This window comes from Mus caroli, unplaced genomic scaffold, assembly GCF_978045245.1.
Source record: "Mus caroli unplaced genomic scaffold, Mus_caroli_1 scaffold_16, whole genome shotgun sequence".
NCBI classification, from domain to species: Eukaryota; Metazoa; Chordata; class Mammalia; order Rodentia; family Muridae; genus Mus; species Mus caroli.
In genome coordinates, this window is record NW_028227271.1 from 66,627,431 (window position 1) to 66,641,314 (window position 13,884).

The 13,884-nt window shown below is 48.8% G+C and overlaps 1 protein-coding gene across 4 annotated transcripts in view; it reads left to right on the plus strand.

Annotated features, from left to right (window-relative positions):
- Positions 1-3,368: 3,368 nt before the first annotated feature.
- Positions 3,369-13,884, plus strand: part of Ncald (neurocalcin delta) — a 432,610-nt gene continuing 422,094 nt past the window's right edge. For 2 of the 4 annotated variants that reach the window (XM_021183094.3, XM_085831922.1), the window contains exon 1: positions 3,369-3,522. The gene's annotated coding sequence lies outside the window, so the exon portion shown is untranslated. Of the gene's footprint in view, positions 3,523-3,592; positions 3,658-13,884 lie in introns of those variants that run through there. The other 2 variants (XM_029469811.2, XM_085831921.1) reach the window with 1 other exon arrangement.

Here is a 13,884-nt window from a genome sequence, read left to right on the forward strand (position 1 = left end):
GCAGGACAGAGAGGCAAGGGCGCCACTGAAAAGGTCAGCATAGGAACTTTGGGAAGGGCATGAAACACTCATCCCTCTGGAAGGGAGGGGCTAATTAGCATTTCTCAGACCACAGGGTGGGAAAGGACCTGCGGGTGGGGACACATTCCACAGGACTGACCATTGCTCGCCTTCAGACAAGGGAAGTCCTTGTCACCACCTCATTTCCTAAAAGCCAGAGCTATACAGAGAAACCCTGTCTCGAAAAACCAAACCAAACCAAACCAAACCAAACCAAACCAAACCAAACCAAACCAAACCAAACCAAACCAAACCAAAACCACTCCGTTTAAAGGATGCACTGTTCCGCCAATCATATTGCGCCTAGTTGCTGATGCTCTATTCTGCCCCTAGAAACCATATAAAAACTCGCTGAACTGGTGCTGAGGGTCGCCGCCTCCCCTTTGGGTCTGGGAGGACCCCAGTGCACTGGAATAATAAATTCCTCTTCCTTTTTGCATCGATCCCAGCTCTACGTGGTTCACTCAGGGGGTCCCCGATAAGCTAAGGCTCCCCAGAGTCTTATACCACGTGAAGGAGCCGGGAAAGCTTAGTGCAGGACAGAGGCATGGCCACCACGTGAAGGAGCCGGGAGAGTGAGGCCCAGAGCGTGCCCAACTGGGTTTAGAGCAGCCAAGATAGAACACAGGGTTAGTAAGTAATAACTCAGGATTATTGGTGGGAACTATATTAACAGTATAGAGGTTAGGCAATGGCCCAGCTATTGTGCTGTCTAAGGCACATTAAAATATAAAGGCTGTGTGTGTGTGTTTCTTTCAGGAACACAAACCATTGGAGTGGGTAGAAAATCACGCTGCTGAGAATAATTAATTAATTATTTTTCTACCCCTCAAACCTCCTGAACTTTGGGGCCATTAGTAAATAAAGGAAGGATCACACAGGCACTGAGATACTGAAGAGGTCGACAGGTAAATGGGTCTGACAGTGAGTGACTAGTGAGTGCTGTATGCCAGTGTGGATACAAAGGTCCATATCCTGGGCAGGATGCTGTGTGAGTTCATCTTGCAAAACACTATGCATCTATAAACTTAGGACTGGGTTGACTTCGAATAAATGGAGCAGGAAGCAAAACATCAAATAAGGAGAGACTAACACATTTGCATCTCAATAAAGCTTTTTTTTTTTTTTGAAAGTCAAGCCCATTAAATAATTACAAAGTGGATAAAAGCTCTCTGGTAGAGGAACAGCCACTTTCATCACGGCCTCCATCCATTGCTCTTCAGCTGTTTACTGAGAGCACGGGTACCCCAGACAATGAACTGATGGCTGGAGCATTCTGTGGCCTACAAACCCTTCTTTTTGCTTACATAGCCTGAAAATATCTTGAAATTAGTTATTATTTTAAAATTAGAGAAAAAAACACATTAAACAATGAACTTCTGACTTCTCTGGGAAAAAAAATAACCTAAACAAAAATAAAATGAAAAAAAAAATGATGGCTGTACCAGACGTGCACGTCTCGCACGGAAAAATGAGACTGCCCTCTTCAGAGCCACGGTGCCTTGCTTTAGTTTGTTTCCGTTGCCATAGCAGAATACCAGAGGCTGAGTAATTTATAAAGAAAAGGGTTTATCTTGGCTCATGGCTCTGGCAGTTGGAAAGTCTAAGTTGCAACAACTGCATCTGGTGAGGGCCACGTGTGCCTTCAACTTATGGTAGGAAACATGGAAGGGCAAATAGCATCCTGGGAAAAAACACACGTTAGGGCTAACTGGGCTTTTAGCCAGGCTGACAGTAACTAGCCAGGGCTCCAGAGATCTGAAACTCACTGGCCCCTCCCACTGGGAAGCACCTCCCAAACTGCCACACTGCGCAACTGTGGTTGGTATGAAATGTGGGAGGAGGCACTCAGATCACAGTAATCCCCCAATCCCATTTGCCACTGTAAACCCACAATAGGTCACTTATTCATCACCTACGTTCATCTCTAGGGACCTTTGAGTTTGCAATAGCAGCTGAGATCTTTTCTGGCCTCAAAACTGTGTTTTAGAGTTGTCTCAGGCTCTGTTTTCAGATTGGGCTAAACCTATGGTAGCGTCCAATCCCATATGTACCACAGACTCTCTGAGGGCTTTTGTAAAACAGATCCTTGTTAGGTCACACTCCTGAGCTACAAATCTGAATCCCCCAGGAGAGGGTCCAGGGCTAGCGCTTAAATACATAAACAAACAAACAAACACGTAACTCCAACACCCCAGGTAACTCCAGAGCTTGCCTAAAATGCTGGGTTAATCTTTGAATCTACTTCAGGCAAAAATCTGAATTTCAATTTGCTCTTCAATCAAATTAGACCTAGGGAAGAATGATTTCAGTTAGATGAACCCTTTGGCATAAATGACTGCAAGGATCTAAAAGTCTCTATCTGTGTGTGTGTGTGTGGGGGGCTGTGGGTGTGGTGAGGGGAGCTAGAGGTCACCCCTGAGTATCATTCATCAGTCACTGTCCACCTGCCTGTTTTGAGACAGGGTCTCTCATTTGCCTGGTGGGGTTAGCTAGTCAGGGAGCCCCAGGAAGGTGCCTGCCTCTACCTCCCAGCTCTGGTGTTAACAAACCCATACCATCACACCAGGCTGTTTTACATAGGTTCTGGTGATGGATCTGAGGTGGCCATGCTTGTCTGGCGAGTACTTTGCTGGAGTTATCTCCCTGGCTGGTAATGCCATTTCTCTGATCATATTATGAAGGAATCTTGCCAACACGCATGGCCAAGAATCTTGCTAACACGCGTGACCCAGGCACCGTTTCTTTACTGCTTTGTTATTCTTAAGTAAGAAGGTTTTTGTTTTTTTAATTGATGAAACGTCACCTGGGTTGACGAACAAAAAAAGTTAAAGTGGCTTTTCCGAGGTCATGAGTGGCCAACACAGCAAGAAGACACCTGATAAACACTGGATGATTGCATTGACAAGACCTTTGCTTCTCACGATCTTCACCAGGGACAGAGTTTGGTGACGTTCTGCAGGGAGGAATAGTGTAAGAAACACGCCCCTTTGCTGTCCATCTTTCCTGAGTGAGTCCTTGCTAAGCCATCCCTTGACAGAAAGCTCTGAGAAGAGAATAGGCCAGTAAAAAAGAGGAGGCTTCCCACCTCAACGTAGACCTATTGGTGCAAGAGAGGGTTTTTTTTTTTGGGGGGGGGGGCGGGATGGGGGGTGCTTTTAAAAAGGCTCTCGAAGGATCCCTTGAATAACTGAGAGGTGACAGGAACGCCAGGTCTCGCAATGAAAGCATGGGAAATAATTCTAAGTTGAATCTGACGTTAAGAGCACACAGATAACACCCACTGGGCACTGCTTGGCTGAAGCTTGCGGTGGGCTAGGATCCGAGGGAACCCAGCTGAGGCCAGCGGCTGCAGCAGTGCAAGGCGGGGCTGCCCCTGCACCTGTGCATCCCAGCTTCGGCTGGTCCCCTCACCCCGACAGAAGCAGCCGAGCCACATCCCACGGAGAGGCCACGGCCACGGTGGGGAGCGGTCAGCGAGCGAGGCTGGGGAGGGGGGCGCGGCTGCGGCGAGCTGTCCACGGGGAGGCGGGAGGAGGAAAGGCGCCGCCAGCCACCTCGCCCGCGGCGACACAGACGCTGGGAGCGGCCCTGGCGGTGAGTCGCAGCGCCTTCCCTCCTCTAGCAGGGAGCGGGAGCTGCAGCTGGGCGGGTTAGCAGCGGGACCCGAGCCGGGAGCGGCGGCAGGGGGAGAGGAGCTCTCGGTGAGGCGCGAGCCCAGGATGGCGGGGATCGCGGGCCCCCCCAGAACCCGGTCCTTGCAGCTCCTCCCCAGTGCCACCCACCTTGTCAATTTCCCTGCCTTCCCCCACAACCCCACGCCGGCGCCTTGCAGGGACCAACAAGCTTTAAACCGATATGCCCCAGGCTGGTGGCTAGAGAGGAGACAGCAACTTTGCTAGGGATCCGGCGAGGCGCGCTAGCTCGAAAGGGGGCGTCGGCGAGCCTGGCGGTCGGGGAATGTCTGGAGCATGCTCTCCCCGGGTCAGGGGCGTCGGTACCGGCCCGGGCCTGCAGAGTCCGCAGTGAAAAGCTGCAGGAAGCCCGTGGGGGAGGTGGGTGGCTGGGGAGGGGGTTAAGGGTCGCCGAAGGCGCTGCTGGTACCTGCGGCAGAAATCCGCTGCGTTTTAAAGAGAAAGATTCTCGTGTCTGGAACCTCGCGGGGCGGGGGAAGTGTGTGCTAGGGAGACGTGGAGAGTTTTCAGTGCATACCGGATTTATTTTTAGCTTCGGAGAAGCAGGATGTGCAAAGTGGGTTGTATCAGCCCGGGAGGGGCAGGAGGTCTCCCTGTCCGCAGGAAACAATACACAAGTTTCTCGCTGCAAATGCTTTCTGTAACTTTCGTGCCCAGAAGGGGGCGGATTGAGGAGGTGGGGAGGATGGAGGAAGACTTCATTTGCTCTTCCTGCTGGTCTGTCCCAGGCTGCAGGCTAGTCTGCCTGTGTTCCTAAAGGACAGCCCCCCAACTGAAGATGCAGGTTCAATTCTTCAGTGGACTGGTATGAAATACAGAAGCCGGGGTGCCAAATTCAGCTCTCTGAGAAGGAAACCACACAAGCCTTTGCTCAAAGTTTTCCTGATTCTGACTAATTGAAAAGAACAGTCATAGGGCACTGTGTTAACCGGGAGCTGGGTTGCTGGCAGAGTTTGGTCAGGCCGAATTGGCAAGGCTTGTGAAGGTTTTTACTCCAACTGGGAGATGCTTGAGTTTCATGCCCAAGGCAATGATGCCAGGGACTGCAAAGGAGGGGCATATGTGGTGGAGAGAAAGGTGAGGGGGGAGGGGGACACACAGACGCGGAGTGTAGTGTAGTGGGGTGGGGTGGAGAAGCTGTAACTCAATATCCAGATACCCAAGCCAACACCGCTGTGGACATTCCCGGCAAGGTTCTGCAGCCAGATGTTATACTTGAGTTCTGGCTCAGATCAGAACAGCTCTTATGAGCTGGCCGCCTTCGCCTCTCCTGTGGTTCCTGGAGCGAGAAGGATGCTGCTGGTAGGTATCAAAGCTACCTCAGGGATGCTGCACAAATTGGATGTGGCCCTCAGATCCATCAAGCTGGGTATAGGTAGAACCAAGTGAATGTGACCCTTTCCTATTTTCGTGGTTGTTGATTGATTTCCTTCTTGCCTGAATTGCTGCGGTTACATTCCAGCTGGCTTACTGCTCCCAATCAAAACCTTCTTGTTCCAGTTCATTCTACATCCTGTGGACAGTCATTCTGAAAACAAAAATCTAAGCTAGTCCCTCTGGCTGACTTCCTTCAAAGGCTTGTCAGAAGCTTTCCAGATAAAACCCAGACTTCAAGAACACATGCAACGGTGTCATCCTAATCTCACCAAGCCTTTCTCCGGCAGCACCCCGCCCCCATTAGCCGGAGCACCTGTCAGCCCCCTCCTTCCTGTCAACTCTTGTATCTATTTCCTATCCAGATGCTACCCACTGCAATCAGCAGGCGCTGGATACTGCCCTTCCAGGTGGCTGTCCCTTTTCACGCTGCTGTAGCATCCTAGGCATAGGTACACAGGCACAGAATCACCCTGCATAGTGACCTGTGGATCAATCTTCCTCCCTGCTAGGACTGGGAAAAGAGATTTGGGGTTTAGCCAGGTATTCACTGAATGAATAAGTTAAGCAAAATCCAGTCCCTTTCTCTCAAGCCAGAATTGAATACAGAGAGTATAAGGAGGAGGACCAAGCAAGTCTTTGTCCTTAATTCATTATAGGAAAAGCATCAGAGAGTGCTGGGGAGTCGCAAGCAGGGCATTCCACCTTATTTTCCACACGTGTCCTTTTTCTCCCAATATTTTTGAGGCAGGATCTTAAGCAGCCCCAGCCCCAGCAATGCTCTTTATCTGAGGCTAAGCTGCAGACTCACAATCCCCCTGCTCCCATAGAGTACACTCTGGGTTCATAGATAAGAGCTACTGGTCCAAGCTCAGATGCACTCTTCCAGTTGTGAGAGGCAGATGAGCAGTGGAGAAAATCCTAACTCCTCTTCCCTTAGCTTTTCCTCAAGCTTGGCTACAGGGTGGAAGAAAACCTATCAAGTTCAGGGGATAAGAAAGGTCAGGGTAGCCTGACTCTCTAGCCCTTCCTTGGAGTAGCACTTCCTTCTGGTGTGGGTTTCCGAGGGTCTGATGAGAGTAAGTCCTCGATGTCACGTTTCAGGCAATTTGCTGAGTGCTTAGGATATGTCTCAGAGCTTCCATTTCTGAACACTCTGCAGCTGCCCCAAGGAGCCTGCAGTAAGCTAAGATGGTACCTTGTTCTCCGCAGGCCTTCGGGCTGGCTTCAAGGCTTAGCAAGCAGGTTTGAGGGAAGAACCAGCTTTTCCCTGTTTTAAAGGACTATGAATGAAACAAAACAGAAATAAGAATGTGCAATACAGACTTCCTTCTTTTTAGAAAAACCTGGCCAGCCCCTAGGCTGGAGCCACACAAGTGGGTTTCATTTTACATGTCATCTCTGATTGATTGGTAGTGGCTGCTTAGAAAGCTGGGGCCAGGCTCAGCAGGAGAGGAGGCTGTGGTCAATTAGTGATGTCTGTCAGGGTATGGGATTTGGAGGTGGTGACAGCTTTTGTCCTCATTCTTCCTATCCTAGAGACTCTCACTGGAGGACAGTGAAGGCAGAATTCAGGGACAGAAGGGACCCATAAAAGAAAGCAGGAACTTTCCACTGTGATGATAAACAACCACACAGACAACACATTTTCTGTGAGCTCTGTGTGCTTTGCCTAGAGTGTAATATTTGTAGTAACTTTTTCCCTCTAGGAAACATTAATTTTTTTCTTTAGACGAATTGACTTTATCTTGTGTGTATGAATGTTTTGCCTGCATGTATGTATGTGCTGGTGCATGAACAGGTCAAAGAAGGCATTGGATTTCCTGGAACTGGAGCTATAACATGGGATCGTGGGAATCAAACCTGGGTCCTCTGCAGGAGCAACAGGGGTTCTTAACCCTTGAGTCACCTCTCCAGCCCCAGAAAACCTTATTTCAAGTAGAGCTCAAGTCTGTTGTGTTAGGAACTCCCCAACGCAGACTATTTTTCTATTTTATTTTATTTGTGTGGATGTTTGCCTGCATGTGTATATGTAACACACATGAGTCAGACCTCCTTGGAACTGGAGTTGTAACTCAAGCATCGTTAGCAGGACCTGCCCTCTTGCTCATCTTAGTTTGCCCTCTTGGAGTTGGTAGCATTTTGGACTCCTTCTTACTGTAGGCTATCTGGGGGGCACTAACCTATACATGGTCTGGGTTTTGTACATCAGGCAGGAAGAGGGAACCTCTATCTCAGCATTGCTCACAGTGGCTCGCTCCAGCTCATTGTTGCATCTTAGATCCTTTTAACTCCTGAGGCACAGGCTGAGGAGCAAGGCTACTTCTCTTGCAGAAACCTGATGTCACCAGGAGACAGGCCCTTAAATTGTGGGTTGTGAAACAGATGTTCTGTAGACTTCTGATGGCACATCTACATTCCAGATGAGAGGACCAGGCTTCGGAGAATTAAAAAACTTAAGGTCACATGGCTTGTAATAAGTGGAATTTGGGACTGAAGAATCACAATGTACGCACTTAGATATACACATGTATTACTCGTGAACAGAATGTTTAAAGGGGGGATTACTAGGGCTCGATTCTCTCTGTTTCCAAAAAGACAACTCCATAACTTTGAGAAGTTAAAAGTATCTCCGGGTTGGAGAAAAGAGGGAAAAGGAAGACACAGGCTTCTCTCTCTCTCTCTCTCTCTCTCTCTCTCTCTCTCTCTCTCTCTCTCTCTCTCTCTCTTCTCTCTCTCTCTCTCTCTCTCTCTCTCTCTCTCTCTCTCTCTCTCTCTCTCTCTGTGTGTGTGTGTGTGTGTGTGTGTGTGTGTGGCGGGGGTGGGGACTTCTCAAATCCACACATTCAAAGGATGATTCAGAGCAGTTTGGACCTGCTCTACACTGTGCTGGCTTCTTAGGATGCAGCCGAACTGGCTTGAGTTCCTGTGTTAGTCGTTTTGTGGCTGTTACCAAATACCTACTGTGGGTAACTCTAAAAGAGGAAGTGCATATTTTGCTTAGTTTCTGAAGGTTCTCTGTAGCTTAGTGCTGTGGGAACAAACTTTGGGAACTGGAGTGGCTGGCACAGACTGTTCACCTCATGATGGCTAGAAAATAGAGACTGGGATAAGAAGCAGTGGGGGGGGGGGGGAGCGGGGGGCACAATATGCCCCCACTGACCTACCCCACTCCCTCTAGCTAGGTCCACCTGAGAAAGTTTAAAGATTCTCCCAAAATTGCCCCACCAAGTGCAGACCTATGAGTCTATGGGAGACCCTTCCTATTGCAACCATGGCTTCTTCCTTTTAATTAATGCATGGAACAGATCAACAAGAGCTTGGGCCATAACGGCAGTAATGGCATAGCGTAAGAGCTGAGCTCATTTGGTGGGAACAAAGAGCTTTTATTTAAGATTTGCTGAAGTAGTCCCAGGAACATGGCTTGTTACTAAATGAGGAATACGAATTCCTTAAATACATTAAAAGTGTGACAATATATAAATGGTATAAAGTTTGCCATTTTAATCACTTTAAGTGGACTATTTTGTGTCACTGAGAACATCTGTGTTACTGTGTCTCTGGCCACCCCTCTCTACAGCCTGTTTTTTCTCTTTCTGAACTGAAGCTCTGGGCTCATTAACAGTAGTTCCCCATTCTTCTCTCTCCTCAGCCCCCTGACAGCCACCTTCCTCCTTTCTGCCCCGTGAGTCAGAGCATGTGATTGGTGTGGTGCCTAATATTCACCTTTTTGTGACTGGTTTATTCCACTTAACTGAATGCCCTTAGGTTCTCCATGTTGTGATAGATACTGGGATGTCTTTCCTAATTAAGACTGAGTATATTCCATTGACTGCATACGGCAGACTGGCTCTCCATTTGTCTGTTGCCGGGCATGGCGGCGGTTCCCATCTGTTGCTCTTGTGCATAACACACTACTGACACAGGCATGTAAGTGTATGTTCATGTTTCTCCTTTGATACTTAGGCTGAGCACTCAGAGCTGACACTGCTGGATGGCTTGACACTCTATATTCAATCTCTTGCAACTACCAGATTGTTTTCCAGCACGCCTCCATGTCTCACACCCACAGCAGGGCACAGGGTTCAGGTTTCTGTACCACTGGCTTTCCGTTTCTCCCTTTTGTGGATAACAGCTCTCCTTGTAGGTGTGAAGGGTTGGAGCCTTGAAGGCCGGTAGGAATCTGCTGGTGAGGGAGGGCAGAGTTTGTTGCTGATTCTAGAGATGTGGGGAGCCACTGGACAGCTGTCACCTCTGACAACGGCACCAGCAGAAGGATCCTGACAGGGAGAGGGAGGAGAGAAAAGGCTGCAGAGGTGTGAGGGGTTTCTCTCACACCCACAGGACTGAAACATCGTCATCTTTGTCCTGTGTGGTATTAAATTTGGGAGCAGAAGTAGACATGGATCTGAGGCATTTTCCTCAGGTAGGTTGAGCAGTTGTTCATGGTAAATACCTCCTGGAGTTCTAAGTGTGGATTCAATCTAGTCTGGCAAAGTCTGCCGTTTGTCCCATGAAGGGTGGCAGAAACGAAGCAAGCTTATGTTAATGGGCTGTTTATATAGCTGTTGGGATGGTGAATTGGCTATGTCTGTGTCTACGTGTGTCTCTGTGTGTTGTATGCATGTGGTGTGTGGGTGTGGTGTGTGGTACATATGGGGTGTGTGTGTGTGGTGTTTGTGTGCTGTGTGTGTAGTGTGTGCTTTGTGTGTGTGTATGGTATATGTGTGTGTGGTGTTATGTGTGTGTAGTGTGTATATATGGTATATGTGTATGGTGTTATGTGTGTGGTATATATGGTGTGTGTGTTATGTATGAGGTGTGTATGTGTATGAGGTGTGTGTGTGTGTGTTTGTGTGTGTGTGTTTGTGGTGTTATGCCAGAGGAGTGTGACATCAGTTTCTCGAAGTACTTTGGGAGTCAGGTTGGCTGCAGAGTGCTGCCCACAGAACTATGCTTTCCAGCTTTGTCCTGGCAGGCAGTTATGTAGTCCAGGAAGTACCTAGCCACTCTTGTTCTCACCTCCTGGCGCCTCCCAAGTGGCGAAACTGTCCTGACCATAGGCTAAGTGGGCTGTAGCCAGTGCACTGCTTGTAGTCAGTGCACTGCTTGAAGGACACAGAAGAAAGGCTGGAGGGTGGCAGAGCAGACAACATGGCATTTTGGAGCCCCGTGGTCCACCCCATGTAAAGGGTGAAGGGAACCAGGGCACCCAGAGATGGAGGGACTTACCAATGGTCAGGGATCAGGGAACAATCGGTAGAACTGGGCTGAGAGTCTGGGCAGACAGTGGAAATAGTAGGGACATTTCTTGTTCTTCTAACTGGCTCTACAGTAGCAGACCGTCTCTAGACCCAGGTGATCTGATGTTTAGTCTGGTTCTGGTGGACCCGGTCCCTTGAGTACTCAGGCATGGCTTGAGGGGTTCTGTAGCCCAAGAAAGCTCCATGAGAACCAGATATTAGTGCCACCAAGTGCATGCCATCTGAAGTGGGGAAAGAGGTTGGTCCCGTTGTGGGACTGGACTGAAGCCCTCTGTGCATGTGGAAAAGGCTGCTTTTAGAAGACTCAGAGCTTCCCTCCCTACTGCCTGCTAAGTTGATGTCATGAGTGACACACAGGGCTCAGGCCTTGCTTCCTGTGTCCATGGAATAGACTGTCACAGACTAGGCACCTTGACACAGTAGACATCGATTCGCTCACAGCTGTGCAGGCTCTATGTCCAGAGGTGGAGGTGTTGCTGAGCCCCACTTTTTCTAGATGATCAAAGAGAAATAATTCTTTCAACTATAATTAGTTAATTAATTAATTAATTAATTAATTAATTAATTTAGAGATGGGGCAGTCCTATGTTGCCAAGGCTGCTCTTGAACTTGTGGGCTCAGACGTTCCTTAGCCTTCTGAGCCTCTGGGACTCCGGGTGTGTGTCACCATGCCTGGTGGCTTGCCTCTTTTAGTTTCTGCTGGCTGTGGGTGTTTTGGGCTCCAAAGTCTGTCTTCCTCTCCTCTGTGGTCGATTCTGAGGATACTTTCCATGGGGTGCAGGCCCACCTTCAGCACCCACACTGGTCTTTTTCAGTATCCTTACTTGTATCTGCAAAGAGCCTCCCCCTTTTTTTTTCTAAAGAAAAGTTAATGCTCTCTGGTTCTGGGGCATAGTTTGGGGGCACCGTTCATTCTACCACCAGGCTTAGGGGTGCACATGCCTTTCTTGATTCTCTATTCTGTGTCAGATTTAGATTTTATCTCCCTCCAGAATCTAGAATACATCATTGTTTCGAAACCGAGTGGGGGTTTGGGGGCTGACATTAGCCCGACCTGACCTTCACAGGGAGTCTTCTGCACTTGGCTTTGCTGGATGGCCTTGGAGGGAATGAAGGGGAGAGGCTGTAGACACTTCCTGCTGAGGGCTTGCCCAAGTGCTTTCAGAAACGCCATGAGAAAGTCCGAGGGAAGGCTGAGGATGTTGGAGACATTTTAAGGAAGGAACACAGAAGCAGGCCAGACTCAAGTTTCTCTCCCTTTAGAGAACATTGTTCAGAAATGTTCTATACAGGTGCAGCTCGGTCCTCAGCCAGCCTTACCATGTGTCAGCACTCCCACCCTTGGGCCAGGTTCCTAGATACACGTACCAAGGGTACAAGGTACGGTTCAGTGCAGCTCTGTCATCTACTTTTGACTGCCTTACTAATTTGATGACAGGAGCCTATCAAGGGGGCTGTAGCAGGAACACCCATGCTAGTGCATGAATTACTGAGTTTTGTTTCACGCACCGAACACCTGCCCAGGAGAAGAACCTGAACCCAGTCACTGAGAAGCAGTTGTATTTGAGTTCTGTTTCTCTGGGGAAGAGGAGGGGCTGGCTGTGTTTGGTTTTCCAACCACTTTGCTGTTTGACTTTGAACTAGAGTAAGGAAAAGAAAGAGAAACAAAAAATAAAAGGTGAGCTACTGCTCTGTTGTATCCTGCCACACCAGCTGAATCTTCATTGCTTTGATCAAAGTTACTTAGAGAATTAAGTTTCACCAGCTCACCAACTGAAGGAAAACGTTTGCCATACAACAGGAGGTCAGCTACATAAACTGTAGGGTTTGAAAGAAATAAAAGACAAGAGTCATTGTGTGTGACAGAGAATGTGTGTGTGTATGTGTATGTGTGTGTGTGTGTGTGTGTGTGTGTGTGTGTGTGTGTGTGTGTGAGAGAGAGAGAGAGAGAGAGAGAGAGAGAGAGAGAGAGAGAGAGAGAAGTTCAAGTTGGTGACGGGAAGGTTGTAAGGTTGTGAGGCTGAGTCGGTACCCTTCTTAGTATGGGGTCCTGTACACCATGAAGCTGGCCTGGCCCTACACAAATGCTACTGATGATAGCATCCTGCTTTTGATAACTTATTTCCCAGAGAATGACCAGGGCAGCTTACTTTGCCTGTTTAGAGCACAGCTCCTTGGTAGGGAACCGGGCAGTGTATGGGCTGGGTAACTCCAGTTGTCTCTTCCATATCACCTTGGCTGGCTCCCGCCCCGCCCCACCCCCCCCCCCCCCCCGGCCCTGTGTCCTAGACGTAGCCTCGGTCAGTGGTATCAGTACTAGTGTCTGTCCTCTGATCAACACTGGGTCCAGCAGGAGACAGGTGTGTGAGGGGAGGCAGGGCACAATTCTCTCGTTCCTTTGCCGGTCGGCATGTTGGAGGCTGCCTGTGTCTGTATGCCAAGGTACACCAGTTTCTGCCAGCTGCCTTCTTCGTACAGCAGCTACAGAGTTCCCGTAGCCACTTCCTCTAGGCCTACAGGTGCAGGCATGCTAATGCCACCCTAGATCCTTACCCTGGGTTTCACTATTTACCTAAACCCCATTTCTCAGCAGGACCAAAGAACATCCTTGAAGTCTGGCTGAGATCCTAATGGACTCAGCAGCTCGGATGACCACACCTTGTGCTAATGCAGAGCAGAAAGCGAAGCCAATAATTTTGATGAGTTTTCCAGACGAGCTTCAGGAGCAGGACCGGACAGGCAGGCTGTATTAGTTAGCTTTAGTTACTGTAATAAAATAGCTACAACAATCTGTTTAAAAATAAGGTTAGTTTCTTGGGACTCGTAGTTTTGGAAATTTCAGTCTATTTTCATTGCTTAGCCTGGGGGAGCGCAGTGGCGGTAGGAAGCTGCTCCCTTCTTGGTGGCAGGAGGGCAGACAGAGAATGAGGGGGTGGGCCCTGTGTCCCCAGTGGCTGCTTTGCTCATCTAACTTTGCAACTCCTTGCTAACAGGTTATAAATGGTCAAGAAGGGCTTCAGGGGCCAGGTGGCAGGTGTGTGTGTGTGTGTGTGTGTGTGTGTGTGTGTGTGATCATGTGATCTAGCATTCACAGCAGAACCTGCTTGTGAGGGAAAAGGAGTGTAGAGTGACCGTTCAAGGCAGATGGCGGCTGTGCAGAGCCACCCTAGTTAACCAGGACAGAAGAGAATTTTCTAAAAATGTTTTGTTTTTGTTTTTGTTTTTTTTGAGACAGGGTTTCTCTGTGTAGCTCTGACTGTCCTGGAACTCACTTTGTAGACCAGGCTGGCCTCGAACTCAGAAATCCGCCTGCCTCTGCCTCCTGAGTGCCAGGATTAAAGGCATGTGCCACCACGCCTGGCTCTAAAAATGTTTTTATATTTTGCCAACCTACTACACTTTGGTTTATGAAATGAAAACATGAACTTTGAAAAACAGAAAAAAGTTAATTTTTTAAAAGTATTGTACTTATTATTGGTGTATGTGTGTGT